Source organism: Xenopus laevis, chromosome 5L (assembly GCF_017654675.1).
Source record: "Xenopus laevis strain J_2021 chromosome 5L, Xenopus_laevis_v10.1, whole genome shotgun sequence".
Taxonomy (NCBI): Eukaryota; Metazoa; Chordata; class Amphibia; order Anura; family Pipidae; genus Xenopus; species Xenopus laevis.
The window spans coordinates 106069756-106094620 of record NC_054379.1 but is presented as its reverse complement, the minus strand read 5'-3'; the positions used below and the strand labels follow the sequence as shown (position 1 = coordinate 106094620).

At 41.0% G+C, this 24865-nt stretch overlaps 1 pseudogene; it reads left to right on the top strand.

The window, feature by feature from the left end:
* LOC121393926 overlaps positions 1–24865 on the top strand; it is a 77090-nt pseudogene that overhangs the window by 38733 nt on the left and 13492 nt on the right.

Below are 24865 nucleotides of genomic sequence, written 5' to 3'. Positions count from 1 at the left end.
ATGCATATAATTTCGAGCATTTATAAAATCTTACGCTACTCTACCGCTTCTGTTACCCCTTCATTTGTTGACTCATGGGCCTCTGGGCCTCTGATCTCAATGTACACTTTTCGGAAAAACAGCTCAGTGCTATCATGTCTAAATTGTTTAAGAGTACCAGATGTTGTAGAATACAGGAAACCAATTACAAAATAATGTCACGCTGGTACTATACCCCGACCAGGCTAAAACATATTTACCCTAATACTAGTGACAGGTGTTGGAGATGTGGCACAAATGAGGGTTCCCTATTACATATCTTCTGGTCCTGCCCATCTGTTATGCCTTTCTGGAATGATGTGAGGCAAGCTATACGTGAAATCTTACATTTCGACATCCCAGATGATCCGACATACGTCCTGTTGTTTCACATGGATAAATCTCTTGGTGCCTTTACCTCCACGATTGAACCACATTTACTTAATGCTGCTAAACTGCTAATTCCTTTAAAATGGAAGCAAACCTTAGCCCCGACGATTCGTGACTGGTACTTAAAGGTGGAAGAATTGCATAAATTTGAGGAGCTCTCTCTTTATTTGTCTGATTCTTCTGCTGTTTATGCCGCAAGGTGGTTACGATGGCTCTCCTTTAAGGAGTCCGACTATTATAAACGAACCTTAGTATAAAGTGTGGGTTTACCACCCTCTGTCTTCCCCTAACCCTGTCCACCCTTTTGCTGCCTTCATGTATACGATATTTGGGCCTATTTTTTGCATTGCAGATTGTTAATCTGAATTGTATGTACTACCCCCCCCCTTTTTCTCCTTTCTGTACCCCCTTTTTTTTTTCTTTTATTTTCTCTACTTATCTGAAAACTTAATAAAAGTTTAATTGCAAAAAAAAAATTGTAGATGTATTTGCCTTGAAATTATGGGGGTGTATACAAGAATATCTGCTGAGCCAAAACCATTTAGAAATTGGGAACAGTAATGTAAAATTTCATAACAAATAAAGAGAATGAGAAATGGTACAATAAAAAGAATGGTGCAAAATGCCAATATAAGCCCTACCAAAGTACATTAAAGTCCAATAACAGAAATAAACAAAAATGTGAAAGAGTGAGAATATACTCACAGTTCACCCCAGTCTATGGGTGCATGTATATAAAGCAACAACAGAAATTGTGAGTTTTCTCCAAAAAATCAACCAAAAAGTGGTTAGAAATTCAATAACATTAGGACATTACAGATGAGGACAAACAAATGTTAGTTTAAAATGCTCAATAATGCCAAGACAACCTTGTTTTTCAAATATGTAATGGGCCATGAGATTTATAATGCTTTTCTTTGCTGTTGCTATGGCAGCATGCCTTGTCTATACTGTCAACTGTTTTACAATCATAAACTTCCATTAGTTTATATTTCTCCTTGGTTATATGGGATTTTATAGCTGACACTTTTTGTCTGTCCTACTTGAATTGTATTTCCTGTGCTGCTACTACTACTGTGTGTACTTCAAACCTGTCTGTTCTTTTTTAATCTGATTGACCCTAAAAAAAGCAATAAGTAATTTATAAATGTATGACGTGTTCTGTAACAAAACAAATGTCAATATTCTTACTTATGAATATTAATAAATACTAAATGTTATTTTTTTTTCATTCTGTTTAGAACTTGCAGAACTGCCACTAGTCCGCTTAGATATTTCATGTAATAAAGTTATTTGTATTCCAGTATGCTTTCGAAACCTACGGCATCTCCAAACCATCACCCTTGATAACAATCCTCTGCAGTCTCCACCAGCACAGGTGAGTGTTTACATCAGGGATTTCTTCATTTATATTAACATACATAATCAAGTTGCACGTACATGTCTCAAGGTGGCCATATATGGGCAGATTTAAGCTGCTGACTCAGCCCCTTGCCAGACAAGCGGATCATTTAATTTATAGCCAGTTACATTGTTAAAGGAACAGTAACACCAAAATATAAGTGTTTTAAAGGAATGACCATATAATGTACTGTTGCTCTGCACTGGTAAAACTGGTGTGATTGCTTCAGAAAGACTACTATAGTTTATATAAACAAGCTGTTGTGTAGCCATGGGGGGCAGCCATTAAAAACTGAAAAAGGAGAAAAGGTACAGGATATGAAGCAGATAACAGAAAAGCTCACTGTTATGCAATGGGATCCTTCAGAACTTATCTGTTATCTACTGTGTAACCTGTGCTTTGAATGGCTGCCCCATGGCTACACAGCAGCTTGTTTATATAAACTATAGTTGTGTTTCTGAAGTAAATTCTTCTAAATTTTACCAGTGCAGGAAACAGTATATTAGAAAAACAATTACCCATATTTGGATTCTGCAGTGGTTCAAGTGACAACTATCTCAATTTATAGTAATTTAGGCTTAAAAAAAGAAAACACGCATCCATCAACCTCAGCATTTTTGTTTAAAGGACAAGGACATGTTAAAATTAAGTCTGTTTTATTTTAACATGATTTTCAAACTGTTCTAAGCACTCACTGTTTCCCCTTACTTTGCTTACTTTCTCTCTGCACGCTCCAGTCTTCCAAACTCTCCGTAGAAGTACAGTGACGTCACTGCATTGCTAGCATTCCACACCCCCACTGCCACGGGCAGTATCTCCGGTATCTCTCATTATGGCGCATGCTCCTTTTGATCCTTCATGCTCCTTCTATAGAAGGGACTTTAGCGCATGCGCAAAAGGGTCTGCAGTTTGGACAGCTAGAGTCATGATTTATGGGTAGCTGAATGCCTTTACAGCAATAAAAACCTAGAGATTCAGGACACTTATCAGGAGGTCTTACATTCCAGTAAACTATGTTGGGTAAGCTTTCGTTCTCCTTTAAGTGAAACCTGCTGAACTGTTAGTTGCAAAAAATCCTGTCTGAATCCTTTACAAATTGCCTCAAAGGGGGGTAAAAAATTCCTACCCGGTTACAAGATGGCTATTGGACCAGTCCCTGGTTACATCTATTTTCATACACCTTTGTTTTTTTTCTTGCTTAATAGTCATCTAAACTTTTCTAGAAGCCATCTAATTTATCTTCCAGTATAATGACTTAAAACCTCTTTTCTTGAAATCTGAATGGATCATGTAATTTCTGCTGGTGGGATCTACTGTTCAATTTCTTTCATTCTATTGTCCCCTTGTATATGTATACACATTGATGATTACCCTCTTTAGTCACATTTTCTCCAGTGTAAACTATCCCAACTTGACCCGCCATGTTGTTCTTCTCTGGACTGTCTCTATTTCCGTAATCCCTTTTGAGCAATGGAGAATAAATCGGAACTGCACACTTAAAACGAGGAGTTACAAGTTATTTGCAAAGAGAAAGAATTACCCAAAAACTTGTTTGCCCTTGCAGCTGCTGACTGGCATTGCTTGCTACAGACAAGCTGATTATTAGCTAAATTTATTAACCCTTGGCCCCTCTCCATCAATAATTTGCCTATACACATTTAGGGTTTAATTGGCTTGCATATTTTATTCCCAGGTGCATACATTTACATTTATTAACACTCAGTTCTGTTTGCCATTTTTGTCTAGATCGTGCTGCAAGAATGCTACATCCTGGATAGAAATAATTGGCCTGGATAGTTTTGTGTCCTCTGTTTAGAAGACCCCTAGGGGCAAATTCACTAAGGCGCAAAGCGCCGCACGCTAGCGTTAATTCGCTAGCGTTTGGCATTTTCGCTACTGCGCAAATTCACTAACGAACGCTGGCGTAGTTTCGCTTGTGTTACTTCGCAACCTTACGCCAGGCGAATCTTCGCTAGCGACGAAACTACGCAAATTCACTAACTTGCGCAGTGTAGCGAACGCTACCTTTTACGCTAGACTTCCTTCGCCACCTCAGACCTGGCGAAGCGCAATAGTAGTAGATAGGGATTGTTTCAAAAAAGTCAAAAATTTTTTCTAAGTCCCAAAAAATGCTGGCGTGTTTTCTACACGATGGCTGACAGGCTGAAAAAGATCGAAAATTTTTTGGGGCTCCCCTTCCTCCCCCCTACATTTCCTGACTCATGGCAACTTACCTAGACAGTGGGCACATGTGTAGGGCAAAATAACATTTTTATTGCCTGATTTGAAGGTTTTCTAGGCATTTGTAGTGCAGATACGTGTTCCTCCATTGAAATTTGAATTTCGCGCCGTATGCAAATTAGCCTTCGCTAGCGCAACTTTTTTTAAAGGAAAATGCAACTCATTTAAAGGAAATGTCAAGCCGGTTTTGACTTTTACCAAGCCTGTGTAGCCTACTTAAGCCCCAATCGAACTGCATTATTTTTACTTGGAAAAACGCTCTACCTTCCCTGCACCGATGCATTGTTTGCCTCCCAGCGCCTTCATTAACCCAGTGGCCATTTTTTCATGCTTGCGCTCTTTCTATTAGCAATGCGCATGTGCCAATACTCTGACTCCTTCTGACTTGCTAACTTGCTAATAACTTACATACAGTAGTTATCCTGGTTGGCAGTGTAATAGTTAATGTCTCCGCTCTCTTGCTCTGCTCCCTGCAGTCAGCCGGAAACTATTAGTCAAAGATAACATAATTGAACACAAAATGCAGTTTTTAAATGAAGGTTTACGTTATTAAGGGAGAAAAAAAAACTCCAAATCTACATGGGCCTGTGTGAAAAAGTGATTGCCCCCCTTGTTAAAAAATAACTTAACTGTGGTTTATCACACCTGAGTTCAATTTCAAAAGGTAATAAAGCCATTTTCTAAAGCTTTGGGACTCCAGCGAACCAACAGTGAGAGCCATTATCCACAAATGGCAAAACATGGAAACAGTGGTGAACCTTCCCAGGAGTGGCCGGGCCGACCAAATTAACCCCAAGAGCGCAGAGACAACTTCATCCGAGAGGCCACAAAAAGACCCCCAGGACAACATCTAAAGAACTGCAGGCCTCACTTGCCTCAATTAAGGTCAGTTCACGACTCCACCATAAGAAGAAGACTGGGCAAAAACGGCCTGCATGGCAGATTTCTAAGGCGCAAACCACTTTTAAGCAAAAAGAACATTAAGGCTCGTCTCAATTTTGCTAAAAAACAATCTCAATGATTTGCCAAGACTTTTGGAAAATACCTTGTGGACCGACAAGACAAAAGTTTGAACTTTTTGGAAGGTGCCGCGTCCCGTTACATCTGGCGTAAAAGTAACACAGCATTTCAGAAAAAGAACATCATACCAACAGTAAAATATGGTGGTGGTAGTGTGATGGTCTGGGGTTGTTTTTGCTGCTTCAGGACCTGGAAGACTTGCTGTGATAGATGGAACCATGAATTCTACTGTCTACCAAAAAATCCTGAAGGAGAATGTACCGGCCATCTGTTCGTCACTCAAGCTGAAGCGATCTTGGGTGCTGCAGCAGGACAATGACCCGAAAACACCAGCAAATCCACCTCTGAATGGCTGAAGAAAAACAAAATGAAGACTTTGGAGTGGCCTAGTCAAAGTCCTGACCTGAATCTACTGATATGTGTGTGCATGACATATGTGCTAGAAGCGGGGGGAGCAGAGAGCTAAAGCTTGGCAGAATACAGTCACTAGCAACCGCCAATGCTATTTTTGATTGGCGGAATGAAGACACAGAGGTCACTCATGATGCGGCTGGATGGCTTTGCTGAGGCCGATTCAACTAAACTGCGCATGTGCTAGATTAGTTTAGACAAGTGCGCATGTGCGTCTGGCCAGACTACAGCTTGCATTCCGAAGGGAGGGGGGAGAGAGGCAGATAGTGCAGGACAGCAGCAGGCAGCCAAAATCAACAGAGCTGCTAAACGGATCACTTTCCAAGGGCTGCAATACTAGGTATGTAAAACATGTAACAAGGCATATCGCTTATAAGATTTTTGTTGTAGGAGTTGACATGTCCTTTAAGAGCGAGAGAGAGAGAACAATAAATTATGAAGTCTGTATTAACAGCCCCATTCTCTTAGCTATTTGTTTTGACTATTTTGGCTTGAAGATAAACAAAAGTCCATTTTGTGCAGAGGAATTACCTGTGCACTGGTTATCTAATTACCGTATATACTCGTGTATAAGCCGACCCGTGTATAAGCTGAGGTACCTAATTTTACCTACAAAAACTGGGAAAACTTATTGACTCGCGTATAAGCCTAGGGTGAGAAATGCAGCAGCTACTGGTAAGTTTCAATAATCATGTCACGCCTCCACACACCATGCCTACTTACACATTTAGAGAGTACATGAGTAACAGTTACACTGATAGTATCTGGCAGCTGCATGGATCTCATGTTCCCTGGGAAATATTGTGACTGACGAGTGACAACAGTAACATTCAAACACATCACACTTTGTTGTGTCACTCCCTGTTCTGTATAGTACAAAGTGATATTATTAGAATAAGGACAAAAGGGGCTATTTTGCACAGATCAGATGAAAGAATGTCTCACACACAGAATGTCACACACACACAGAGTAGGTCACAGTGAGCCCACACAAACACAAAGAGGGTGACAGACAAAAGACCACAGTAGGAATCACACACAGACACAAAAGAGAGGGGGGGGACAGACTATATGCAGCCTACAGACAGTCCATGCTGTTAATGATGATCACATACATGTCAGGCTGCAGAAGTGCGAGGCGTTCCCCCCGCAGTCAGTGGTAGCGTCTGTCCGTGTGTCCCACTCTGCCCTGTCCTGCGCCTTCTAAGCTGCTGCTGCCGGTCTCGCCTCACTCTCTCCTCTGTTGTCCCTCAGCTCTGCCGCCCGCTGTCTGGCTCATCCCCACGGACTCTCCCAGCCGCACACAGCCGGGCTCAGACCTCTCTCTCTCTCTATGGCACCCTCCCTGACTCTCTCCTCCTCTGACACCACTAGCAGCAGCACGCCTTGCAGGGAGCGCGCACCGCGGGCACACACACTCCCTAGCCTGGGAGTCAGGGGCGGCAGCCAGGCAGCAGTCAGCAAGAGAGGGAAGGCGCAGGCGCAGCCATCAGCACGGAAGAGGTAATTTTTTTTAACTGACCCGCGTATAAGCCGAGGCAGCATTTTTCAGCTTATTTTGGGAGCTGAAAAACCCGGCTTATACGCGAGTATATACGGTATCTATGTCACAAGAGCCAAACACGGAGTATATTTTCCTGTTTGCCTTGCTAAGCTAAAAAATCATAGGTTTGTTTGTTTTTTTATTGTTTTTTTTTTAACAATAGGCAAAAATTATGTTGAGCACAAACCCTATTCTTGTGTTGAACAAGGGAATGTACTGCACCTTTCACCTGTCTTTGCCTGTCCTATGTGCTGTGAGCTTAGTCTAGTATCAAATATTAACCAAAAAGTGGTCTGACATTATATAAGCATTACATTTCATATGCCCTCTTTTACAATTTCACAGTTCAATATCAACGCTTAAATTTTTTTTGTTAAACTTTGAATCTCCAGGTAACACCTTCCAGTATGCACTGTTTTTTTCCGCTAGTACATTGTACATCTTTTGAAGTTTCTTTTACAATTTCACAGTTCAATATCAACGCTTAAATTTTTTTTGTTAAACTTTGAATCTCCAGGTAACACCTTCCAGTATGCACTGTTTTTTTCCGCTAGTACATTGTACATCTTTTGCAGCGCCGTTTCTGGGGAAGGAGCCGCCTGAGGCGGCTCCTGCAATGCCGCCCCCCGCACCGACTTACCTGTCGGCGAGGGGAGGCAGGAACACGATTGCGGAGAGCGCAATTGCGCTCTCTCGCAATAGCGCAGCCGAATTTCCGGTTTAAAAACCGGAAATTCGGCTCTTAAAGGTGCAGGAGCGGCTTTTTGCCGCCCCTGGAATCTTGTCTGGCGCTGCCGCCTGAGGCGAGCGGCTCAGCTCGCCTCATTGGCGGAGCGCCCCTGATCTTTTGAAGCAATGGTTTAATCCAGTAAGGAGCCTGTGCTCTGCAGAGTCAAGATAGGAGTAAAACGGTTAAAAAAAAACCAAAAAAAAACATAGATTTTTTCCATGCAGTTGTTAGTAATTAATACTGTGGTTATAAATCAATGGCTTTTATTTCCTGACTGAATAGATTTTTAACTTCAAGCTTCACCAGTTCTCAAGTCCATTCATCAGATTAATGTATTCATTTATCCAGTAAAGGGTATAGATTTAATTTCACGTTGTCTTGTTTTTTTTAGTTGCTAACAAAGGTAAACATTATACTGCTCTTCACTGTCCACATCCATTTACAATGTTTTGAAAGCTTGCTATGATTAGCTTATTTAGTTTGTGACATATGATGGTTACATTACTTTTTTTTTTACATTTAAACAGATATGTACCAAAGGTAAAATCCATATATTCAAATACTTGAACATTGAAGCCTGCAAGAATGCCCCCGATATTCCTGATTATGACCGGAGAACACTTGGTTTTAGCACTTGGTAAGATATTACGTTGATTCATATGTTCTAGGGATGCACCGAATGCAGGATTCGGTTCAGGATTCGGCCTTTTTCAGCAGGATTCGGCCGTATCCTTCTGCCTGGCCAATCCGAATCCTAATTTGCATATGCAAATTATGGACGGGGAAGGAAATCGCGTGACTTTTTCTCACAAAACAAGGAAGTAAAAAATGATTTCCCCTTCCCACCCCTAATTTGCGTATGCAAATTAGGATTCAGTTCGGTATTCGGCCGAATCTTTCGCGAAGGATTTGGGAGTTCGGCCAAATCCAAAATATTGGATTCGGTGCATCCCTAATATGTTCTAATAGTCAAGTGCTGCCCAGGGCCAGGCTACAGACTTACATCACTGCTGCATATGTTGCGTTATAGTTTATGTTCTTAAGTACTGATATTACGTTCTTATTTTGATTTTGTTTTACACGCTATTGATTCATCATTTGTTGCCCTCTGAAGCTACATAGACTAAAATATTTTACAAAGGTAGTGTGATGATGTCTCCAGGCAACCAGCCATCGGCTAATCCTGAAAATATTCAAAGTAAGTTTTATTTGGCCTGGCTGTGGTTTTCCAGTTGTCACTGCAGCATAGTTGCATAGTGGCTGCTGCATCACTCAATAGAAAAGAGCGTAAGCAGAGCACTTTTAACTCCAATGTAGAGAGATTTTCTTTCTTTGTAGAACTTTTATGTCATTCCTGCTTCTTTTCATGGAGCAATGCAAATATCAAGTTTGCACAAGGTCTATAACCCACTGAGCCATTCAGCAGGTATAATTTATTTGCAACCTGTTTCAACGCATACACATTTGGTTTGTATTGGTTACTAGATTATTAGCATTGCTGCTTTTTTAGGTAAGATTACCTAAAAGAATTTGAGGCTTAGTAAATAATCCCCTAAATGCCATATACTTTAGTAAACCTATGCACATTGGGCATGAAACTGTTCAGTACACCCCTGGCATTCATAGTTTATCTTGGTGCCTAATGATAATGGGAGATTAGTTGCTGCCTTTTGGTAGTTTGTAGTAGAAAGAAATATTTATCCATTTTGTATTCCAGAAAATGTGTACTTTCCAGAATTATATATAACTTTCTGGGGTATTCGCACCTTTTTATGAAATATAAATTGGTTTATTAGTATGCTCTCCTGACTGCAAACAGTTTAGTCATGCAGTTTCACAGTGGGTAATCTAAAAGGCATAACTGTTTTTGGAATCAGATTGTTAGCATTCCCTTAACAATTTTCCTCTTGTATAATAGACTGCTTCTGCCATCATTCAATTACTTACAACAAAAGTTAGTTGTAATAGGAACTAGTTTTTTCCTTTCTTTTTAAATCCCAAAGACCATTTACCTGTAAACAAATCACTTGCAACAGTGAAGGTATTGTGATATTTGCCCATGGTTTTCATGCACAAATAGATCATAAAGTAGGTGTCCTTCTCATTACAGCCGTGATGATGTCTGGACTCTGGTTTTAACAGTGTGGATAGTGGCGACAAGAGGTGGTCTGGCAATGAGGTAAAAACTTTGTTTAAAAAAAAGCAAAAAAAAAACTGTAGCTCTAATATGTGTAATATGTGTAACCACCAGAAAATTACAGGTGGTTGACGAATAAGGGATCTTTCAATAATTTCCATGCCTTAAGTCTGCTAAAATACATTTAAACGTCAAGTACAAAGTATTGTTAGTACAGAGAAGAATGAAATAATTTGTATTGGTTTATTTGCTTAAAATGGACTCAATAGGAGATGATCATCCCCTACTTAGCAGCTTTCTGAGTAATGGGTTTCCCTATAATGGATCCCTTACTCCCATATTGCTGTAAGATGTGGTGATTTTGTGAATTTTAAAACACACAATATGCCAGTCATTACTGTTCAGTTGAACTGAATCTGAACCCTTACGCTAAACTACAAGGGAGCTTTTGTCGGAAAGTATCACCTATGTGTTAACTCCATCCCTCTAGGTGTAGGACACGACCACCCAACCATATATAGTTTGAGCACACACAAACATACATTTTTTTAAGATAGATATCTCGTTCAAATCTGAGGTGTTTATTTTTTTATTTCAATCTTATTTTTCATAAAGCCAACTGATGAGTTCTCAGAACTAACTGTAAGAAACAGCGATGCAGGCAGAGAGCAGCGACTTCGGAGAGAACATCATCTGCAAGAGAGTAGGAGCAACTCTGTTATTCCCAACGGTGGTGGTAAGGCCTATCTAACAGTGTAAAGTTATAAGAGAGGCTGGTTAGTTGCAAACCAGTATGGTAACTGTATTTTCTCTTTAAATAGTGGAACATGATTTAGATCAAATAGATTATATAGATAGCTCTGCTGCAGAAGAGGAGGAGGAGGACAATAGGCTATCCAGAGGAAATAGTCTGAGCTCACAATTTATCTCTTACATAGAGGAGAGACGAATTTCCAATGAGGTGAGATTATTTGTGAATGCAATTCTGTTTGTCACATTGCAATTTATTGTATTTTTCCATGCTGGAATAGGTTAATTTTGACATGTTATGCTTTTTATAGGGATCTCCTGTGAAAAAATCATCAGTGAAAGATATGAGAACAGCTGATGGAAAGATCATTTTACATCGAACCAGGTTAGTGGCATCTATTAATCTATATCCACTATTATCAAATAATTAAAGGACTTCGGCTTCTTCAGGGAGTTTGCCATGTGAGGCATTGAATAACCTACATGACTTCTACCAAAGTGTTAAAATGTTGTCTTCTTTGACAGAGAAAGAGAAGATCTAAGAAGACCAGAATCCTTAAGCATTTTGCACAACAAAGAAAGGCAACTGTCACCACGAATGCAAAATGAAAGGTGTCCATATAGATTTAGCTCTTTTGTTACTAGTCAATTCATACTGTAAAGACACTGTTATAACTGTATATTTATTCTTTTTCAGGCAACCTCTGGATGCTAGTCACTTGCTTTCCACAACACCCAACTCCAGCCAAGTAAGTACTGTATCTGTGTTCATAAAAAGTAAACCGTTATTTGGACTGCATTTCATTTATATTGATGCTGTTGTTGCCAAAGGTAGACTTGTATCTTTTCGCTATTTGGTCCCTTAGATATATTCTAGACATGTTGTGCTTATTTCAGAATATTTTGGACAGCTGGGCAATATGGAACAGAAAATTTAATGTTGGGGTTCATTCATTGCATTGCAGCTCCAAAACGGTTGTCTATTTAGGAACCTTCAGTAATATTCCACCTGTACAAAGATATGAAAAAGCATGATTTACATTTGTTGTAAACTTCAATGGACAAAATAGCCACACAAATACCACTATCTCATTTATAGAAGGGAGGTTGCCATTACTAATTCATCACACTGCTGCAAAGTCTCTACATTATTTATCTTAAATGTGCAATCTTGCTTTGGGTTGTTTTTAAAAATAAACTTAATTGAAAGAGAAGATGCCCTTAATACTACTTTATTGCTTCGGTAGACAGAGAGGTCTGATTCAATCAGTACAGCTTTGTAATAACAGAAAGTCGTTTTTAAAAATATAATGTTTAAATGAATTTCCCACTTATTCCTTTTAGTTTTTGTAACAATTATTACGTAGTTCTCCATTTTAGTATTGCATAAGGTGGAGTCCTGCACAGGTCCATGTTTTTAAAACCCAGACTTGCGACCTAAATTTTCCCCTGCTTTGATTGATGGCCTGACCCGCAACTGCCCTATTCACAACCCAATATGCTACCAGCAGCTATTGCTGCAAACCAGTGACATCATCAAATGTGGGCTGGGGCAAAAATAGTGTTAAAAAGTTTAAAAAAAAAAATGTTCAAAAGTGTAGAGTTTGCCACATTTAAAGGGATACTGTCATGGGAAAACATGTTTTTTTCAAAACACATCAGTTAATAGTGCTGCTCCAGCAGAATTCTGCACTGAAATCCATTTTTTAAAAGAGCAAACCGATTTCTGCACTGATATCCATTTCTCAAAAGAGCAAACAGATTTTTTTATATTCAATTTTGAAATCTGACATGGGACTAGACATATTGTCAATTTCCCAGCTACCTCTAGTCATGGGACTTGTGCTCTCAATCACTCTTTACTGCTGTACTGCAAGTTGAAGTGATATCACCCCAGCAGCCTAACAACAGAACAATGGGAAGGTAACGAGATAGCAACTCCCTAACATAAGATAAAAGCTCCATGGAAGATCTAAGAACAGCACTAAATAGTAAAAGCTAAGTCCCACTGAGACTGATTCATTTACATTAAGTAGGAGAAATAACAGCTTGCCAGAAAGTATTTCCATTCTTAAGTACAGGCACAAGACTGGGGCAGCTGGGAAACTGACAAAATGTTGGAGCAGCACTATTAAATGATGTGTTTTGGAAAAAAACATGTTTTTCCATGACAGTATCCCTTTAAGATCCATAACCCGCATCTATACCTGGTCTCTGAGCTACTGTGTAGTAGTCTGTATCAAGTATTAGTATTAAGTACTAATCAGCCTTATATTGTGACATTTCTCAGCAGAAAAGAAGACTGGGAGCTACTGGGGCATCTTCAGCTGCACATATCTTTACAGCTTAAGGGCTGTGGTTGCCTTGGGCTGGTATAGAAGCCCAAAACATAATGTTCAACATTTCTACCCTATTTCTTTAGTTAGGCTTTAGTTCTACTTTAACAGAAAAAAACTCAATCTGTAATAATGTCACTGGGAAAAGCAAGCAAACTTATTTTCCTTCACCAAAAACAACTACAAACAGAAAACCCAAGTGGCAGCCATTAGTTCTGTTCTGATACCAATTAAAAGTTTAACTCTTTGGCTTGTTACAGGTAACACAAGCAGACACAGATCTACAACGCAAGAGAGTTTTGCTAGAAAGCACTAGGAGAGAGGCACAAATAGCAGCTCAGCGATATGAAGAAGAGAGAATAAGAAGGGGGTTATCACAGACTGATTCTTTGCTTGGCTCCTTAAAAGTAGGTTTCCCTTATAATCCCTAAATTTGAAAGGAAATCTAAACCATTAAATGAAAATAGTTATTTTTGTCTTTGGGAGTCTAACACTGCACAAGGCTTAGTTTTAGAAGGGTGGTGGTAGATGGGAGATTAGTCGCCCAGCCTGAGGCAGCTTAGGTCGACTTCGGAAATCCAAATCGATCCCACCGGAGATTCATATTCTTGCCAAAGAGATGCCAATTCTGGGAGATTAGTCACTCTCAGTAAAGGAGATTAGTCGCTGGGTGACTAATCTCCCCGTCTGCCACCACCCTTAGCAGGGTGAGGAGTTATAGAGCTGGTAGTCTCGCTCTGGCCATTTATCTCTTTTGCCTACATGGTATTAAAATATTACAAAATTACTAAAATAAGAATTATAAAAATAATTACCCTCATTTAACATATCCATACTTAAATATACTATACTTCACAGACTGAAATCAAGGTTCAACAAGACACTGATTACAAGTAATGCTACTATGCAGAGAAGTAAAAGATTTTTTATATTATGAGTTAGGGACCACCGTATGGGGTTTAGCTTGCCGTGTAATGGTGGCTTATCAACTTTATGATCATAACTTTGGAAACACATGCACTTGCATTTATACAGAATTGCTTATGAGACAGGGGACCAGGGAATGTGCATTAAAAAGTAGCCCTTCCATTGTACTTAAATATACTTTAACTTAGCCTTTTGAGTGCTCCCACAACCCCCCTTTTTGTATATACTATACTATATCCCTTTAAAAGGCAAAGTTCTACAGCTATTACTTTGCTGACTCCTTATCTTGCACACACCCAGATGGTGTATCCTTTTACATAGTAACATCAAGAGTGTTCTGTGGTACTGAACTACATAATATTGTTGCATTTTATACATGTGTTAGTAGTAATAATGATAACGATATTACCCACTGACCCTTTCCTTCCAGCTACCTTGACTAGTACTTCTTCCGCAATATGGCATATTAACCAATTCTTTGATACTGTGATAACATTTTTGTTAATTATTTATACAGAGTATATCCCTGAGCCCTGAGAGAAAGAGCATCCTCAACAATCAGGTGAGATTAAGTCCCAAATATGTATTCAAGTGGCGTAAAATTTGACATTTATCTTAAAATTACATGGTCTTCTAAATACTTCCCAACCTTAGCAATGGTCGACACAAATACACTTTTAACTTCTGTAAATGGTTCTGTTTTGTATTTACAAATTTAATTTATTGTGTCTAGGCAAGAGTAACTGCCTTTATGCTATTAGTTTTGCAAATTAAGGTGGTTAAGAGGCTAATAGGTGATAAGCACTTAATGTAATGGCCATGTTTTTTTTTTTGTTTTTTTTTTAATATGTCTTTATTGAAATTTTATAACAAATCAAAAAAACAAACACAAAGGAATTCGGAATTACGAAAAGAAAAAAAAAAAGACGGACAAATCCATCATTAATAGATTTCAAACGTACAATACACAACAGCATTTTCCTCATACATATCATTGAAAGGGAAAAGAAAAACAATTAAGAATACCTTGTTCTTAATATCTGATTTATGTGGTGGCTCCTGGGGGGCGTTCGTGGCGGTTGGTCCTGAGAGCGTAGGAGATCTTGAATATACCGGTCTGTGTCTTGGACATTAGCATTATCGAGTAATAGTTCCGTATCATACCACGTAGTGTATCTAAATGCATATATCGTTAAATGTCTAGTATGAATTGGGAGTGATTGAATGTAACTCATCCATGTCGAAAAAAATTTATCAGTAAATTGTTCTTTGTTTGTAGTGGATTCCACCCAATCCATGTGAAATATATGGTGTAGCTTTTGTTTGACCAGAGATAGGGGGGGTTCAGATGGAGAAAGCCAATGGTGCAATATGGTTTTCCGGGTTGCAGCCATTAACCTTTCTGCCAGCTGCCTTTCAGAATACGAAAGCTTCAGGTGTGGAGGAGGTATCCCAAAAATTGCCCATGTTAGCGTAAAAACGTTTACTCGTTGAGTCAGAGACTTCCAGTATATCTGAACTTCTCCCCATAATTGCTGAATGATAGGGCAGAGCCAAAGACAGTGCACAAGGTCAGCCCGGGGTTGATGACATCTCAGACAATTATCCGAATTTAGAGTACCCATGTGATGCCGCCTAAGAGTAAGATAAGAGCCATGCAATACCTGTAAAGCCATTTCTTGATACTTGCTAACAGAAATTGCTTGCATTGTTTTTGCATGATACTGAAGTATTTGGGAGGCCTCTGTTTGTGGGATCACAGAAGTCCATCTGAGTAAAGATCTGTCCTGTGCTTCAGTCGACAGAGCAGTCCTAATAAAGCGGTAAATCTGGGAGATGGTTCTGATTGTGTTACATCTGGGCCACAGTAGATTTACTGGGTTATCTTTATCTGTCGTGGAAAGACGCCTCAACACTTTCGTGGCTTAGTGGACAATTTGGTTCAGTAGCAGATAGTCATTCGCCAGGAATGGGAATTTCTGGAGAAGCTTGTCTTTGGGCAATACAGTGAAAGTGTCATTGACAATATCTCTAACAATTTTCAGATTTCGGTTATGCCATTCAGGGCCGGACTGGGAGTAAAAAGCAGCCCGGGCAAAAAAATCAAAGCAGCCCACATGTAAACACACAATGGTTTTGTACTCATCCACACATATAATGTATAACGTACCCTAAAACTCATAACAGATGGCACAAAGGCATTTCCGAGTATAATACCCCAGAACTCATAGGAAGATGGCACAAAAACAATTCCGTGTATATCAGTCCTATTTTTTTGATAGTTAAAAATCAGAATGGCTTTTTAAGGGAAGAAAAGGGTGAATGGTGTCACAGTGGGAAAACAGAGGAAAGCCAGCCAAATCCTTGCAACAGTTTTGATAAGGGAATGTTGGGGAACTGAACATAGTAAAGTAACAAACACCATAAGGCAGAAGAAATTAAGGGGGATTTGTATCCAGCATTCATCTGCACTGATTGTTGGGGGGACGGGGAGAATGGGAATCTGCAAATTAGGGAAGTACCATCCTGCCTTTTGGTCTGTTACACAGTTAGATCAGGTTGAAAAAAGACAAAGTCCATCACGTCCAACCCCTCCAAATGAAAACCCAGCCCCATACACACACCCCTCCCTATTTTCACATAAATGATCTATACCCATATCTATACTAACTATAGAGCTTAGTATTACAATAGCCTTTGTATTATGTCTGTCCAAGAAATCATCCAAGTCCCTCTTATAGTCATTAACTGAATCAGCATCACAACATCACCCGGCAGTGCATTCCCCAACCTCACTGTCCTGACTGTGATGAACCCCCTACTCTGTTCCTTTAAATGAAACTTCTTTTCCTCTAGTCTGAAGGGGAGGCCTCTGGTACGGTGATTCTCTTTATGGGTAAAAAGGTCCCCTGCTATTTGTCTATAATGTCCTCTAATGTACTTGTAAAGTCTAATCATGTCCCCTCGCAAGCGCCTTTTTCCAGAGAAAACAACCCCAACCTTGTAAGTCTCCCCTCATAATTTAACTTTTCTCTCCCACTAACCAGTTTAGTTGCACTTAGTCTCTGCACTCTCTCCAGCTCATTTATAAAACCCCGTACCCCCCTCCCTCCAGGCTAATTGCCCCCCGGGGAAATGCCCAATACTTTATACTTACCCCTCTGCACAGATTCAGGCAGTGGACTTCACGGCATCCATCTTCCAGGTCTTCTTCTAGCGATTCGGCAATTTCCGTTGAATTTAGCGCATGCGCAGTTGTCCAAACCGGCAAACGGCTCCAACTGCACATGGGCCTAAAATGCGGGTTTCCCACTCAACTTACAGAGGACCCGAAAGATGGATGCCATGAAGTCCGCTGCCAGAATCTGCACCGAGGGGTAAGTATAAAGTATGGGACATTTCCCCCGGGGGGGCAGTTAGCCTGGGGGAGGAGGGAGGGAGGTCTACGTGGGGTGGGGGGTAAAGGGTTTTTTGCAAATGGGTTGAATTCTCCTTTAAGGACTGAAGTCTAAAACTGCCCCCATACTCCAGATAAGGCCTCACCAGGGACCTATAAAGAGACACAATTATGTTTCATCCCTTGAGTTAATGCCCTTTTTTATACAAGAACTTTATTTGCTTTAGTAGCCACAGAATGACACTGCCCAGAATTAGACAACTTGTTATCTACAAAAAACCCCAAGAGCCTTCTCATTTAAGGAAACTCCCAACACACTGCCATTTAGTGTATAACTTGTGTTTATATTATTGTTGCCAAAGTGCATAACCTGCATTTATCAACATTGAACCTCATTTTCCAGTTTGCTGCCCAGTTTTCCAACTTAGACAAATCACAAAGTGGCAGCATCCTGCATGGAACCTATAGTTCTGCCCAATTACAAAACCCAACAGCACACCCTGGCCTCTCATGCCAAAATTGGTCCGGTGCTCAGTAAAAAAAGGGGAATTGGCACCCTCAGCAATACGTGATAAAAGAAAATTACCGGCAGTCAGGACTCCATGCAAGCGGGCCAGGCACTGCGTGTTTATTAAACGTAATGTTTCAGGGGGCGTACCCCTTCGTCAGTCTAACAAATGGGTACGCCCCTGAAATGTTACGTTTAATAAACACGCAAGGCATGGCCCGCTTGCATGGAGTCCTGAGTGCCGGTAATTTTCTTCTTATCAATTATAATGAAGTTGTCCCTATCTCAAGTGACTCTAGACAGCACAGGTGACTGTCAAGTGACTGACCCGGGAGGACAAGCAACCCCAAGACAGCTGGGGGGGAGAAGGGGTCAGGCGACCCCCCCAAACACACACACACACAGAGCTCAGTAAACTGGCAGTTGTAGAATAAGGAAACAGAAAAGGGCAGCCATGGAAGCAGACTAATAATCCTCAGCCCAGTCTATAACACACAAATGATACATTCCAGCTGAAATCCCTGTAATTCTCATGTGCAGGTCAGTCCCCCCACTTCATTCCTTGACCCCCCCCATATTCCTTCTGCCCAGAGACTGCCCTATTACCAACATCCAGACCAATGACAAACACCACATTACACAGTCAGGGGCCTTTGTATTTCATGTTAGCACAACTCACTAAAACATCTTTCTGCAGCTGTGCTGTCTCCTGTACTTCTCCTAACAATCGGCTCTCAGCTGACAGGCTGCAAACAGCATACGGTGCACTGTGGTGCTCACTCTGCAATCCACTGATCATGTCTGCTGTTTGTACTGCAGCCTGCTAGCCGAGAGCCGATTGTTAGGAGACGTACAGGAGACAGCACAGCTGCAGAAAGATCCGTGTCACTGCTCCACAAAGTCAGTACTAAGGGCTGGGGGAAGGGAACTTGGTGGGGTTTCTAAGAGTAGTGAAAGTTACAAGTCCCCGACAATAAGATCAGGAGCGGCCCACTTAATAAAAAACAGAGCGGCCCCACGGGCATTTGCCCGTTTAGACAGATTATCAGTCCGGGCCTGATGCCATTCCACTAGAGTGTTATTATTTTTCCCCATCGGAAATGTCGGATTATCGAGCCAGGACAGATAAATGGAGTAACAAGCGCCTCACTGAATGCCATGTTCTATAAGTGTCTATAAATAAGGGGTGTTCACGCATATCTTGTGGAATATCCCTTAATGGAGTGTGCAAAAGAAAGTTAAGGGAGAGACCTCCTGTCAGGAGCTGATCAAGCTCTGTTGAGGCATATGTGTCCCTATTATACATCCAGTCCCCAGCGAAACGTAGTAATGCTGCCTCATTATATTCCCGAATATTTGGAAAGTTAACCCCACCCAAGGCTTTGGTCTGTTGCAATTTGAATAGACTCATCCTCGGACGTTTCTGTTTCCAGATAAAAGTCCGCAACATTTTAAGTAGCCTTTTGTAGTCGGATGGTTTTATGCTGTAAGGTAGCATTTGTAGTTGATAGAGTAATTTAGGAAATAAAATCATTTTTATTAGATGAATTCTCCCCAAAAAGGTTAGGTTTAGTGAGTCCCATTTATTTAGATCTTGTTGAATGTTATCAATAGTATGTCTAATATTGAGTGAGTAAAGCTCTGTATGTTTTTTCGGCAGTTTAATACCCAGATATGTTATGTAGGATTGTGCCCTCTTAAAAGGGAATTCGGTATTCCCAAGTGTTGTAGTCCCCGGGCCACCAAGTTCTAACGCTTCAGATTATTGAGATTGATCCGAAAGCCTGCAAAAGTACTGAATATCCGTATGGTATCTAGGATCGTAGCCAGTTCTGTGTGAGGGCGATGAATAAACAGCAAAATATCATCCGCAAAGGCTGTTATTTTATGTCTAATATGTCCAAGTGGTATGCCTGCAAATGTTTCATTTAAAAGAAGATGTTTTATAAGGGGGTCCAACGCAATGTTGAATAGTAGAGGCGAAAGAGGGCAGCCCTGTCTAGTCACTCGTTGAATGTCGAATGATTCTGAATTGTAGCCATTAACTGTTACAAAAGTCTGAGGAGCATCATACAAGTTTTGAATAGGTTAAGCATATGAATTCCAAAATGTTGGAATTTTAAGAGCCTACGAATGTGTGCATGGGAGATCCTATCAAAGGCCTTATCAGCATTTAAGTTTAGGAGCAATCCCTGTCTTCTTTTTTCTAGGTTACACTGATAGATTGTGGCGATAGCTTGTCTGATAGCCCGAACCGGATGCCTATCCCTAAGGAAGCCCATCTGATTAGAGGTAAGTATACGGGGAAGAATGTTTTGCAACCTAGTAGCCATAATTTTCGTCATAATTTTGAGGTCTTGATTTAATAATGATATTGGTCGATACGAAGATGGGTCAGTAGGGTCTTTGCCTTCCTTATGTAGCAAAATAATTCTGGCATCGGCCGCCTTGTCCCATAATGGGGTACCTTGTAATACACCATTGTATAGAGACGTAAGTAAAGGAGTCGTTTCTGGCAACAATAATTTATAAAATTCCACCCCCAATCCATCAGGACCTGGGGATTTGCCGTTTTTAAGTTTTGTGACCGTCATTGAGACTTCTGCTTCAGTTATAGGTGCATCTAAGATTTCCCTATCCTGGACCGTAAGTTTATTCAGATGGGCTTCCTGAAGAAATTTGAGACCGGGCTCAGGAGAATCAGGAACTCTTTGGTAAAGTGTTTTGAAATGTGCTGTCATCAATGTGGCAATGTCAGACGTATCACGTGCCCAGCCAGTGGGTGTTTTAAGTTTCTGAATAAAAGTAGACCCTTGTTGGCTCTTGACTATATTAGCTAATAATTTACCTGATCTGTTTCCCCAGCGATAGAATCTGTTTGCCGTATGGCTTAATTTATGTTGCATTTGCTCTGTCAATAAAGTGTTAAAAAGAGCCTTCGTTTCTGCGTATTTTTTTTTGCAGTAAGTGAATTAGTAAGTTTGAAGGATTTATAAGCATGGGTGAGCTCATTTTGTAGTAATTTGTACCTTGCATCAAACGATTTTTTCCTTTTAATGAGGTAGGCTTTTATGTGACCCCGTAGAACTGGCTTGGCAGCAGCCCACAGCAAATTTTTTTCCTCCCAGTGTACCAAATTATCATCGATATAATTAGCCCAGTGTTGTTTAATGTAGGTTCTAAAATCGTCGTTATGGTATAGATATGCTGGAAATCTCCAATTAGAAGAAAAAGGCTGTGGATTAAATAATTTCAGTGTCATTCTCATAGGTGCATGATCTGAGATGTCTATGTTACCTATACTGGTGTCTTCTAGTGATGCGAGGAGGTGGATAGAGAGAAAAAAGTAATCAATTCTCGAATGAGAGTTATGGACTGCAGAATAAAAGGTGTAGTCTCTAGTGTCAGGGTATAAATATCTGTAGACATCCTTTAATAAAAGATGGTTACAGAAAGTGTGGAGTGGTTTGATACGTCTCAATGTGTGAATGAGAGATGTACCTGATTTATCCATATACGGGTCATTCACTGTGTTCATGTCTCCACCAAGAATTACATTCGAAAGGCAATCTGCAAAGAAAATTGAATCATTATTTCGTTTACAAGGGTATAGTTCGTCCCTTGAATATCCAAGTCCATAATCAGTATCTGCCCAATTTATCTTTATAAGTTTTTCCCCTCCTGCAATGTAAAGAAGCATTTATTACAATTGCTACCCCTCTGGACTTTATGCATAGGAAAGCTGTTAATTGAACCTATCCACCTGTCTTTCATGGAAATTGTATTTTGTCTAGGCCAATGCGTTTCCTGGAAGAAGTGCAATATGTACTTTCTCCCTTTTAAGATGATCGAGATACCTTACGTCTTTACCAGCGCGCGTTTTCTGTATCCATGCCGCCTGAGGCGGCTCTAGTAATGCCGCCCCCCCAAGCCTCGATTCACGCTAGTGCGGGGAGCTGCCAATTGGCGCTCTCTTCGCCCTACGTAAGGCTCGAAATTTCCGGTTCAAAAGCCGGAAATTGGGCTCTTAAGGCACCAGGAGCGGCGTCTTTTTGGGCCGCCCTGGAAACCTAGCTGGCCGATGCCGCCTGAGGCGAGCGGCCTCAGCGTCGCCTCATTGGCGGATTCGCCCCTGGTCTTTTTAGAGGTGTATTCTAAGTCCCCCAACGTTCCTATGAAATAAATTTTTTATATCTTTCGAAGGTTTTATTCATGAATGTATAATCCTGATTAATCAGGCTGCTTACCGCTCATTTTAAGTTATCCTATACCCTTCGAAGAAAAAACAAATTGATCCAACAGAATGCTCCGGTCTGGCCTGTCGGCCAGCGAGCAGGACCAGGGTCTGGGAACACTAGGAAGGATATGGGGAAACATGTTGTGTGTAGATAGATTTTAAATTCCAAATTCCAAAACATAACATAAAAATACAATAACAAAATATTTACATGACTCAGAGTTTAGCGACAGTGTAACTAGCTGTCACTGATAGAGCACACCCGCGGTCCCGCTATGTACTAGAATAAATACATTAAATCAGAGAAAGAGCAACAAGGCAAGGAATAACTCATTCCACCCCGTAGCCATAATTGAAGACATTCCGAACTGTGTTTCCGTGAACCGTGGAGTAACATGTTAAACACAACTGATTAATTTTGTTTAAACTATAGTAGAGATAAGATAGGTAGCTGAAAAAGGGAAACTAGGAATCTCAGAACCTTTAAACAGAGCTAACACGTTAAGCCTTTCACCTAGTGTATCCCCTAAAACAGAGTAGGTAAGAAACTGAGCACATTTCAAGTCACCATCTCAACATCTGAAGGTCAGCTTGTCCTCACGGGGTTGAGTTCAGCAGAAAGATACCCCAGTCCAATATCACACTCAGCTGAAAAATCTTGGGTTTTAATGCAATCTTAAGGCAGACAGTTCCGCAGATATCAAGTCCAGTAGCATATATCCCCTAGTTGCCCTTAATGAGGGCTCAAGTCGAAATGTCACTGACTAATATAAAGAGTCTCCATGTTTTGAGAGATGAGCCAGTCGGATTATGCCCGATCTCAAAATGTAGCCGATCAAAAACGTCTATCAAAATTAGGATAGCCATGGGTGAGAAAGGGCGCCAAGCAACAGTAGCTTAGAAACCAACTCGAAGATGAATAGAATTACCTCCGGAGGTAATCAGCCATCTTGGGGAATGGTGGGTGTTGATGTATTCCAATGCTTTGTCTGGGTCCTCAAAGAATTGTGGTTTGCCATCTGTTTTGTTGAAAACTTTCAGTTTCGTGGGTACAACAAAGAAAATTTATATCCAGAGGAATAGAGAGATTTACAAATGGGTGAGAATTCTCGCCTCTTCGCTGAAACTGACGCCGAGTAGTCCTGAAAAGAGAAATCTTGTGCCCATCAATTGCAAATCCTTTGTCTTCCGATAGGCCTCAATGACTTTGCTCTTGTCGGCAAAATTAAGGACACGAAAAATAACCTGTCTTGGTCTAGATGCCCCTTCTTTCAAAGGTGGCCAATTTCTGTGGTAACGCTCGATTTGAAACGGGGGCGGTGAGAGAGGTAGTTGGAGCTCACAAGGTAGCCAGTTTAATTAAGAGATCTTCCAGATCTTGCCTTTAACGGATTCTGGGACCCCTATAAGTCTCAAATTGTTTCTTCTACTGCGATTTTCAAGGTTCTTCCATTTTGTCGGCTAAGATGATGATTTCTTTTGTTGTGTGTTGATGATATTCTGGGCCTTTTCCAAGTCATCTTCCAAAGTCGATATGCGGTCCTCCGCTTTCGTCAGCCGTCAGCCGTTGGGAGTGGTGTGTCACTTGCTGCAAGACCTCAGTTAGAGATTCCTTTATCGGAGCAAGTTTCTGGTCAAGCAAGGGACCAAGGATATGGACCAGATCTTCCGCGGTAGTGGGAATATCTGCCTGAGAGTGTAGCGAGTCAGATTCCACCCTCCATTTGTTCAGCAGATTTTTTGTTATCTTTCGGTTTGGTTCTGTTCGGTCTTTGTGGTTTAGTTGTAGATTGGCCGAGAAATTTATCCATGTCTCTGGCAGAAATGAGGAAAGAGTTGAATTAACGAGCTCCAACTAGGGTATCCTGCTCCCTTTTCAAAAGGAGAATTGGCCGGATAATATAGTGCGATACCGTTCACTGGTAAAGCAAGACCTTGGGTGTGCGTTAGGTAAACCTTTACATATTCTCCATCGAGTCGAAGGGGGTGTGCTGCAGATCTTTAACTAAACTCTATTTTGTAAAACAAAGTCAGCAGGTTGACGAAAAACTTTTATAGTATGGCTGATAACCTTACCATGGTTGCCATATGAAGTGCCCAGTCAGCCAAATGGTAAACCCAACCTATAGCGAATCTAGGTCACTGCAGAAATGAGGCTGAGTCTGGAGTTCTGGTATAGTTGATAGAGGGGGCAGGTTGCAGTATAGCTGTGGCAATGCAGCCGTGTCTCAGTACCTTTACTGTAAAAGTGTGGACAAAGTGCTGAATAAATCTTCTGCAAGGCTGTCAGTGCCTGATTTATGTGTGGTACCTTGTAGTTATGCAGTGTAGTAGGAGCGGTCAGGTCAGCAGGTAGGCCGAAATATGGCGTTTCCCCTGGGCCTGCTGGTAAGATTGCGCAGGAAGTAATGGCCAAAAGTATTACTGGGGTGTTGTCACGTAAGCAGAGCGGGTTATATGTGTAATAAGCACCAGTGTTATTCCGTGGATGGAGGGCGCTCAATAATGGCATCTCTAAAACATGGCGTCTCCACGTGGCCAACAGTTCGTGACTGCGCACCCCACAGTAATCCGCAGCCTCTTTGAAGCACCGCTGCTCGGTCAGAGCACCCGCCGACCGGCAACTAGAACTGACAGTTGTGACAGCGCGATATATCCTAACCGCTGATGTGTCCCGACCTGCCGTCTCCTCCTGCGTTGCTGCGCAGAGATGGCGCCCGAGCCGCTTTCTGAGTTGGTGCAGCAGCGGGGACTTCCAGGGACGCAAGATGAGGGGGAGCCGGGTGGTAAGGTGTTTACCCTTTTGTCCCCTCAGGTT